Genomic DNA, 10,853 nt, shown 5'->3' with positions numbered 1-10,853 from the left:
AAACATTGAGAGAGAAAGGTATGTGTTGCAGATTACTCCTTTGTAGAAGTCCATAACGTGAAATAAATAAAGCATCCCAAGGTTAATGCTGTAGATCAGGGGTGTCAAACTCATTCCACGGAGGGCCTTGTGTCTGCAGGTTTTTGGTCTTTCCTTTCAATAAAGCCCTAGACAACCAGGTGTGGGGAGTTCCTAACTAATTAGTGATGTTAATTCATCAATCAAGTACAAGGGTGGAGCGAAAACCCGCAGACACTCGGCCCTCCGTGGAATGAGTTTGACACCTGTGCTGTAGATATTGTTATAAGGGAGTGTGAGACTATTGAAACATGTAACTTTCAGAGTTGTATTGTTGTTATTTAGATAGTTTACAGAGTGTTAAAAGTGTTGCTGTTGCTAGCTAGCATGCCTTTCTGGGATGCAGACGGTTAGCTGAGTGGTGCTGGCGTTGCATTATGGGAGATGTAGTTTGGTCCTCTACGGTATGAATGGAATAGAGGCGATTTCACGTTGTAACTTGTTTGTGTTGCAGTGTTTTTTGTACATGAGTTGTTGTATTTTGGTACTGTCAACACTGAAAGCACCTAGCAATGTATTGGGGATGTGAGACATGTGTTTTACCTTTCTTCAGGCTCCTGTGTAGAACAACTTGTCAGATGGGGCGTTGGAGACTGATGTGTTCCTGTCCTGTCTTTTCACAATACTATTGCAGATCAACATAAAAGCCTAAAAGACAGCCGTGGTGTCGCTCTTCATTTCTTGGTTCTCCTGTGGTACATAAGAAACCCGCTACACGTAGCTAGCTACACCTAGCTATCTAACTACACCTGTCCTTGCAGAAACCTTCTTGTTCACATATTCACAATATGTTCAAGGCAGCACTGCAAACATTGACCTTGTGCAGTAGTTATCTAGCCAATATCTAACAGCCAAACTAGCTAAATTAAATAATTGGGCTGGCTAGTAAGATAGATAACAAGCAGCTCTTCCAAGTCAGCTTGGATTTCCGTTTTTTTAGCTAGCTAGCTATCTAAAGCTGAAGTCATTTGAGTTATTTTCCTGACATTGTCATAGATTTTAATACAACTTCTCTTCTTTAGGTATAGGTGTTCAGACGTTCCTGAGTACTGGACAGACCATATTTTCCAGAATACATTAACAAGGTATGTCAATATATTCAAATGTCTGTGTGTTTTCATTGTAACTCACATAAGGGCTTTTAGGGCCCCATGATTTCCGCAATGCAGAAAGCTCAGACGGAATCCTGTGGAATCCAGAAATGTAAACAGAATTCAGGTACCCCTCGGACAGGATATTTTTATTACAGTAACCCAACATTAATGTGAATAATAAGCATTAGATATTTTTATTTTATTTCACCTTTATTTATGGACTCTGCTTCTACACCTGCATTGCTTGCTGTTTGGGGTTTTAGGCTGGGTTTCTGTACAGCACTTTGAGTTATCAGCTGATGTAAGAAGGGCTATATGAATACCTTTGATTTGATATTTAACCAGGTAGGCTAGTTGAGAATAAGTCCTCATTTCCAACTGCGACTTGGCCAAGATAAAGCATAGCAGTTCGAGATATGAGTCTCCAGCTTCAGGGATTTTTGCAGTTCGTTCCAGTCATTGGCAGCAGAGAACTGGAAGGAAAGGCGGCCAAAGCATGAATTGGCTTTGGGGGTGACCAGTGAGATATACCTGCTGGAGCGCGTGCTACGGGTGGGTGTTGCTATGGTGACCAGTGAGCTGAGATAAGGTGGGGCTTGACCTAGCAGAGACTTGTAGATGACCTGGAGCCAGTGGGTTTGGCGACGAGAGTGAAGCGAGGGACAGCCAACGAGAGCGTACAGGTCGCAGTGTTGGGTAGTGTATGGGGCTTTGGTGACAAAATGGAAGGCACTGTGATAGACCGCATCCAATTTGTTGAGTAGAGTGTTGGAGGCTATTTTATAAATGACGTCGCCGGACCGGTTGGTCAGTTTTACGAGGGTATGTTTGGCAGCATGAGTGAAGGATGCTTTGTTCCGAAATAGGAAGCCGATTCTAGATTACATTTTGGATTGGAGATGCTTAGTGTGAGTCTGGAAGGAGAGTTTACAGTCTAACCAGACACCTAGGTATTTGTAGTTATCCACATATTCTAAGTCAGAGCCGTCCAGAGTAGTGATGCTGGACGGGTATTTTATATACTGTATTTTTAAATCAACAAAATGGATTGAACACGTTAAGCAACAAAAAGTTATCACGGAATTCTGGGAAAAAAAACATAATTTGGGGGGAAAAGAACAATTTCATAGAGCCCTATTAGTGTTTAACTCAATGCGTTGTCTCGCAGGCAGGTGTTGACAATGTGTGTCTTCCTTATTTTAGAAGGAGATAGCATATATGGGGGTAGCCTAGAGCGTTGGGCCATTATCCAAAAGGTTGCTGGATCGAATCCCCGAGCTGACAAGGTAATAATCTGTTGTTCTGGCAACAAGGCAGTTCACCAACTCTTCCCCCATTGGCTGTCATTGTAAATAAGAATTTGTTCTTAACTGACTTGCATCGTTAAATAAAGGTTACACAAGTAATAATATGTTAAAGCTTATGTATACACAAAAAATGAATAGATTTTTTTCTTATTTCCGTAGGGATCATGCTGCATTCAGGTACAAATACGTGACATCCACAACATTGTGAGTGCCAAAATGGCAAAGACCTTCTCATATTGAAGACAAGATGTCGTTCAGGTCCTTCCTGTGAAGGACTTCAAAGAATAATGGCCAGCCCTGTTTGAGCCCACTCAGGTACAAAATACAGCTGAATGAAAATAGTAAATGTTTGTAAAATAATTATATTAATTTAAATATTTTGTCTTGTCTTGACCTAATTTTCTAATCTACAATTATACAGTTGAAGTCGGAAGTTTACATAAATTTAGGTTGGAGTCATTAAAACTCATTATTCAACCACTCCCCAAATTTCTTGTTAACATACGATTAAAGATAAACTTCTCCTTATTGCAACCAACGATTGTCTATATAGCTGTACCATGATATTTGCATATATACCCCCGTATCCCATGGCCCTGAAAAGACTGGTGTCCATCCTTGGAAAAGAGCACACAGTGCCATTTACAGAACAGAAGTAGATCAACCGCCAAATGCATTTTCATCGCCCTCACCTCGATTTGTAATATATATTGCCATCAAAAAATATATATATTTATTTTTTTAAATACTGTTTATTTTTTTTCTATAAGTAGCTATTAATATTTGTAATGTAGGCAATTTATGCAAAGGATTTTACCTCTCTCCAGTCTCGCCATTACATTATTGCAAGCAATTATTATATTAGCAAACAATTATTGTGAATCATCCTATATTGTCCCTAACATCTTTTACTCCTCTCTCACATCCCCGCTCACAGCAATACATTGGTTCTGGGATATGCAACCATTTCCTTTCTCACTCGAACGCCACACTTTCCCAAACATAAGAAAAACACACACCCCACCATCCACACATACTGTGCCTTGTGTTAGCTGAGTTTTTATCTTCACCATGTTGAATTAGTGCTTTTGTGTTCCAATTAGTTATATTTGAAGGTATATAGAAAAGCCATATTTGTTATTGTATTATTACAATCCATAACCGGGCTAGAATTGTGTTTCATTATTTTCCTCATCTATAAGAACTTTAATTTTTATAATAGCCATGGAGTAGTCTTTGTGTCTCTGAACAACTGGTTATCAATATATAGTTTATCGACGAAGAGAGCTACTCGTTTCCCTTTTCATCTATTTTCCTTTAATAGGATACAGAACTAGATGCCGTTCTGCAATTTCCTTCGGGAACTGGTCATTCATGCCAATTTTGGTCCCAGCAAGTCTTTTACCCAGTCTTTTTAACCATTATTTTATCTTTATAGGAAGCAAATTTGGCAATGATTGGGCGTTCATACCTCTGCCCTCTGTCTGAAGCAGTGTACACGTTCGAGTTGGATTTTGTCGATAGCTTGGCGTGGAATCTGAAGCGCTGTAAGGAGGAACTCTGTAACTACAGATTCAGGAACTTCTCCTTCTTTCTCTTGGATACCTGTAAGTAGCAGATTCTCTCTCATGGATCTAGTCTGTATGTCAAGTAAGGCTTCTCTCAGAACGATGTTCTCCTTTTTAAGTTCATTCACTTCAGTTTCAGTCTTATTGACTGTCCCTTTTAGCTTGTTTGTTAGCTTCTCCAATGTCGCAGCTTTTTCATCACTCATTTCGAGGCTTGCCTTCAACTCTTTTATATCCTTACTGACTAATTCAAGTATACCCAGTTGGTTATCTATTGATTTTAACAGATTGGTTTCGACCTAAACCATTCCGGTGGTGAAAATAGGAAATCATCTGTGTCTAGAAGAGTCACATTTTCGTTTTGAAATCGGTTCCCGTCTTACACTCCGTCATGTTTGGGAGTTGCTTGTTTTCGTAATATTTGTTGATACATTTCTCTAGTCTTAAGATTTGTTTTGTGTTATTATCCAGATTGAAGGTTATCACCCACCAGATTGTGTAGTGCTAATATTTAGTCGAACTTGCCGATACTGAATATTACATTTTTATCTTGAGGTGCTCTACATAACTACATTCAGTCCGTCATTACCTGTCTCAGTCCCGCCCTTACCTGTCTCATACCACTGTATAAAGCTTTGCACACTCTTGGCATTCTCTCAACCAGCTTCATGAGGTAGTCACCTGGAATGCATTTCAATTAAGAGGTGTACCTTTTCAAAAGTACATTTTATGGAATTTCTTTCCTTAATGCGTTTGAGCCAATCAGTTGTGTTGTGATAAGGTAGGATTGGTATACAGAAGATAGGCCTATTTGGTAAAAGACAAAGTCCATATTATGTCAAGAACAGCTCAAATATGCAAAGAGAAACGACAGTCCATCATTACTTTAAGACATGAAGGTCAGTCAATACAGAACATTTCAAAAACTTTGAAAGTTTCTTCAAGTGCAGTGGCAAAAACCATTGAGCTCTATAATGAAACTGGCTCTCATGAGGACCGTCACAGGAAAGGAAGACCCAGAGTTCCCTCTGCTGCAAAGGTTAATTTCATTAGAATTACCAGCCTCAGAAATCTGCAATTAACTGCACCTCTGATTGCAGCACAAACAAATGCTTCACAGGGTTCAAGTAACAGACACATCATAACATCAACTCTTCAGAGGAGACTGCATGAGTCAGGCCATCATTGAATTGCTGCAAAGAAATCACTACTAAAGGACACCAATAAGAAGAAGAGACTTTCGTGGGCCAAGAAACACGAGCAATGGATATTACCGGTGAAAGTCTGTCCTTTGGTCTGATGAGTCCAAATTTGAGATTTTTGGTTCCAACCGCTGTGTCTTTGTGAGACGCAGAGTAAGTGAACGGATGATCTCTTCATGTGTGGTTCCCACCGTGAAGCATGGAGGAGGAAGTGTGATGGTGTGGGGGAGCTTTGCTGGTGACACTGTCAGTGATTTATTTAGAATTCAAGGCACACTTAACTAGCAGAGTTACGCCATCCCATCTGGTTTGCGCTTAGTGCGACTCAACAGAACAATGACCCAACACACCTCCAGGCTGTGAAAGGGCTATTTGACCAAGAAGGAGAGTGATGGAATGCTGCATAGATGACCTGACCCCCACAATCACACAATCTCAACTTATTTGAGATGGTTTGGGATGAGTTGGACAGCAGAGTGAAGGAAAAGCAGCCAGGAAGTGCTCAGCATATTTGGGAACTCCTTCAAGACTGTTGGAAAAGCATTCCTGGTGACTACCTCATGATGCTGGTTGAGAGAATGCCAAGATTGTGCGAAGCTGTCATCAAGGCTAAGGCTGGCTACTTAAAAGAATCAAAAGTATAAAATATGTTTTGATTTGTTTACCACTTTTTTGGTTACTACATGATTCCATATGTGTTATTTCATAGTTTTCATAGTTATTTCATGTGATGGGTGGACCAAGAAGAAGGGCAAGAAAGGTTAGCATTTCTCCTTGTGCAATAACACGTTTAAATTTCACCACTGGCTGTAACTGTGTGTTAATGATTGATTACAGGAACATGCCAAGGAGTGTGGAGGAGCATCGCAGATCTACCCGTCTGTCTCTTTCTTCCTCACCTGTCTCACTGCCTCCACACTGGTCTTCCATGACAGCTATCTAGCCTGAACCCCGCCCCCCTCTGATTCGTAATCTCCCTGGAATGTTCCAGAATGCCTGAACTTAGCATGCCTGCTGCATTATCTTTATTATTTTTTATGACTATATGACTTAAGTTATGATATTGTTCATTTTGGCTGATGGCCTGAGAGCTGTTGACTGACTCCATGCTTGATAACTTTACAATCACAGAGAGCTGTTGACTGACTCCATGCTTGATAATTTTACAATCACAGAGAGCTGTTGACTTCAGATGCTCGATGACTTTCAACCACCAAAGTTGTGCTTCTTTGGACAACTGTTCTAAAACCATGAAAGGGCTTTTTGGTTTCTTCTTCTTCAGTGTCTTATAACAGAACATTGGTTGAAGGAACAACGTTACAATGTGATGGACTACTAGGTGAAACAGCCACTCAAAACTCCAAAGATAGTATTTTCTTCAAGGCTTTTGTTTTTATTTCTGTAATATTTCAGGGAAATGTAAAGACAAGGTCCTGGACAGTAACAGGATTATAGTCTTTCTGTCTGAGACACTGTCATCATAGAGATCTAGTAGTTTATTTAGATTAGGGTTGGGGTCAATTCCTTTACAATTCAGGAAGTAAACTGAAGTACAATTCCAATTTTCCTCAATGCCTCTCTATGAGAAAATGAATGAATGTATTGACATTGAATTGACCCCAACACTGATCTAGAGATAAGATAGTGACTGTAGACCTCTTGGGGGGGGTAGAGGTGAGGTGTGGGTGGTGGAGGACAGCCCAGTCTGGTGTATCAGAGAAGAGGGGAGAGCCCAGTCTGATCACTGGAGGTTCTCTTGCTACAGAGATGGTCTATAGAATCCTTTTAGTAGCTGACATTCCTAACCTCAACTGAGAGGGTCTCTGTCCCTCTGATGGCCCTGTTGGTGTCCACTCTGTCTCTCTGTGTGTGTCCTGTTCTTCGCTGTCAGGGACAAAGGGGGGTTGTTGAGGAAATTGGGGGGGGGGGGGGGTTAGTAGTCTTTTGGCAGCATTACCCTGCGGCCCCCCATGAAATGACATAAGGTGATCTTCCTTCTGAAGGGAATGTTGTCCAGGGCCTCCACTGCCACCCTCTTGTTGCCCCTGACGCTGCTCTCCTCCTGGTCGTACATGGGGCACATGTAGGCGGTTCGCCTCAGGGCGTAGATGTCCACCTCGTCCTCGTCGTCCCACGGCTGGTAGGGCTGCTGGGAGGGACCGGCCGACTTGACCAGACGGGGCCTCATCATGGCCAGCTCTAGGTCACGGGGGATATGCCTCAGGCCCAGGCTAGACCTCTGGACTCTGACTCCTTTAAATTACATTACATCAGGTTACATTCATTTATATGAATGGTTAAAAACTGTAACATCATCTTCCTGGTCGTACATCAGCATAAACATACATTATACAATATTGACAATATATTCAATAGACAAAATGTGTCATTGCACAAAGAAGTGTTCACCTTTCTTTCTCTTCTTCTTGGTCCTTTCATCCCAGGCGTTGGCACTGACAAGGGACACGTTGCCCTGGCCCAGGGAGGGCAGAAGTTTAGGCCGGGGGTCCACCGGGGGTTTGGGGACCTTCTTTGGAGGAGCATCCCTCTGGGCTCTCCTGGCCAGCAGGGGTCCTGTCTGGACGAAGGCCTCAGGCCTGATGATGTCCCTGGGTGGGCTGCTGGTCCCTCTGGCAGCCTCCTCTGGCTGAGCAGCTTTCGGCATGGAGAGAACAAACACATTGTTGCTGAAGCTGCATGAATCTGAAAGGGCCAGCTCCTCCAGGGTCACAGGGCAGGTAGGACGGGACTCAGGCTGGACCAGGTTCACAGTGCTGGTAGTGATGCTCACAGGACAGGTAGGACGGGACTCAGGCTGGACCAGGTCCACAGTGCTGGTAGTGATGCTCACAGGACAGGTAGGACGGGACTCAAGAATAACGGGACACACAGGATTACTGGGCTTCACTTTTCTCCTAGTGGTGCGTCGAGGGTTGCTAGGCCTCCCTTCAGGTCTGGAAGGCTGGACATCATGCTGGACCAGGCCAACGGGGCTAACAAGTCGTCTAGCGGGGCGCCGAGGGTTGCTAGGCTTCCCCTCAGGTCCAGAAGGCTGTACATCATGCTGGACCAGTCCAACGGGGCTAACAAGCCGTCTAGTGGGGCGCCGAGGGTTGCTATGCTTCCCCTCAGGTTTGGAAGGCTGTAAGTCAGGCTGGACCAGGCCAACGGGGCTAACAGGTCGTCTAGCGGGGCGCCGAGGGTTGCTAGGCTTCCCCTCAGGTCTTGATGGCTGTACGTCAGGTTGGACAAGGCCAACTGGTCTAACAGGCCGTCTAGTGGGGTGTCGAGGGTTGCTAGGCCTCACATCAGGTCTAGTGATGCTGACAGGGATTCTAGGTGTCATCTCATGCTGGTGCAGGCTCTCTGGGCTGCTGGGCCGGGAATCAGGTAGAAGCTTGTAGTTCTTCAGAACCTCAGTGAAGGAGAGCTCCTTGTTGCGCCTGCGTCTGTTGGTGTTGGCAGGCAGCTGGGAGCTGCTGCTGTTAAACCAACCGGGAGACTCACGGCATCCATCCTGGACAGGAACTAGGGACTGGAGGTCTCTCCTCTTTCTGTGGGCAGCTCTGGGCCTCTTGGGACAGATTTCATCAGGAGGGGTAGCCCGAGATACAACATGCAGGGAGGGGAACGCTGAGGGCCTGAAAGAGGAGGCCATCACTGGGGCCTGGCTGATCCCTTCTCTCTCCAGCAGCACTCTGTTAGAAGGACAGAGTAGCGGAACACCGGTGGACCTTGGTCCTCTAGACCCATTCAGGTTGGGCCTCCTATTCATCATTCACTGGTCTGCAGTATTCTAATCAGAATGCTCCTTCTAGTCTTGAATACATGGAATAGGAAGTGGCTTTCAGCACAATTAAATTCTATAAAAAGAGCCACAGAAACATCTTTGTTTAGTATTTGGGGAAATTCTAAAAATGTTTTACTGTCTCTTTCTAATTTCATCAAATTCAGTTCTGAGTTGAAATAATTATTTGGGACAAGATATATCCATTAAAATGTAACAGCTTTGTTCAATTATTCATGCCTAATAGCCTAGCTATAACTGGTGCTCAATAAAACTGTCTATCCCCTCATTTATCCAATGAACAGGCAGACAGGCGTACTTACCGTTAACCTTGACGTTTAATCAGCTAATGATCCGTCATTTCACCAGTGGCAGCTTGGTGTTCGATCATTACGTCATCAGAGGCATTTTGTATTGTGACGCAACAATGCCAAGCATCAACCTTCCTGTCATGGCTGCCCCTGTAGTTTGATAGTCAACGAAGTGTCTTAATCAATCAGAAAATCAAACCATCAATGAATCACTGAATTAATGAAGCAATTTCTAATAAATCAGCTTAAGTGTACTGACATAATTAATGGGTGAGACTAACAATTACGAAAACGCATCAGATCAATGATGCGTAAAAGTAGATTCGCTCCCACATAGTACGGTTCGAAAACGAATCACTTTAGTGGGTCAATAAACTAGCCAAGACTTTGGGCGAGGAATATTTGTCCCTGTACTGTAGGGCAGGCTACTTATATATGAGGAACCTGCGACCAGAAAGACTGTTCTAACGTTTTATAAAAAATAATCCAACAGGCCATCTTCTTCTGCATCAGCGTCTTACTCTTTCCTGTGTTCATCACCCTCGACTAGATATATCTATTCTGTGGCCACCACACGTTTTATATGTCACGTTTGTCTTGTAGCTGACAGTGGGGTGCAGACAGGAGCGCAGTTCAGCTGACACAAAGGCGCGGACTGGGGAAATCCGACATGGAGACCTGACGCCACTTTTACGCGCACTTTCGGATTGGCCTACTTTAAAATGAACATAAATATAATCGTAACATACTGGAGGTTGGGGTAAGTGTTCAAGTGTTTGATTTACACATTTTGATATAGAGAAATATAGTCTAATAGTGGATCGGCCTACTGTATATCGGCAGTGTTGGTGTGGTAAATAAAACTGCTGATATGCTTTGGCCTGTATTCTTTTTGCATGTTATTTTTTAAATATTTCGGGAATTCCTTCTAATTTATTAACCAATTACTTATTCAATAATTCGTGTATTTATTTAGGTTGTTTACATGTAATACCCTATGGCATGACCATATAAATAAGAATGAATAGAACAGATATGGAAGCTCTAACCCTGTCAATTGACTGGTATTTATATTTATTTAGGATCCCCATTCATTCTTGCCAAGGCAGCATCTACTCTTCCTGGGGTCCAGCAACATTGAGGCAGTTACGGTGCATTCATTCAAAAAGTATTCAGACCCCTTGACTTTTTCGACATTTTGTTACGTTACAGGCTTGTTCTAAAATAATGGAATAACGTTTTATCAAATGTTTTATTAAAAAATATTTTAAAAACTATTTACATAAGTATTCAGACTCTTTGCTATGAGACTCGAAATTGAACTCAGGTGCATCCTGTTTCCATCGCTCCTGAGTTCATCTGTGGAGATGGGAAAACCTTCCAGAAAGAGAACCATATCTGCAGCACTCCGACTAATAAAGGTTTTTATGGTAGAGTGGGCAGACGGAAGCCACTCCTCAGTAAAAGACACATGACAGCCCACTTGGACTTTGCCAAAATGCACCT

The 10,853-nt window shown here is 42.9% G+C and overlaps 1 long non-coding RNA gene across 2 annotated transcripts; it reads left to right on the top strand.

The window, feature by feature from the left end:
- Window positions 1-293: 293 nt before the first annotated feature.
- Window positions 294-6,789, top strand: LOC129838834 (uncharacterized). 2 transcript variants are annotated; one of them, XR_008756910.1, is made up of 6 exons: window positions 294-773; window positions 1,101-1,163; window positions 2,376-2,458; window positions 2,639-2,794; window positions 3,918-4,086; window positions 6,087-6,789. It is a non-coding gene; the product is annotated as an uncharacterized LOC129838834 (long non-coding RNA). The 2 variants fall into 2 exon arrangements; XR_008756909.1 differs by having other exon boundaries at window positions 294-1,163.
- Window positions 6,790-10,853: the final 4,064 nt, after the last annotated feature.

The sequence above is a fragment of the Salvelinus fontinalis genome, chromosome 39, assembly GCF_029448725.1.
Source record: "Salvelinus fontinalis isolate EN_2023a chromosome 39, ASM2944872v1, whole genome shotgun sequence".
Lineage (NCBI taxonomy): Eukaryota > Metazoa > Chordata > Actinopteri > Salmoniformes > Salmonidae > Salvelinus > Salvelinus fontinalis.
This window is presented reverse-complemented; position numbering and strand designations above follow the sequence as displayed.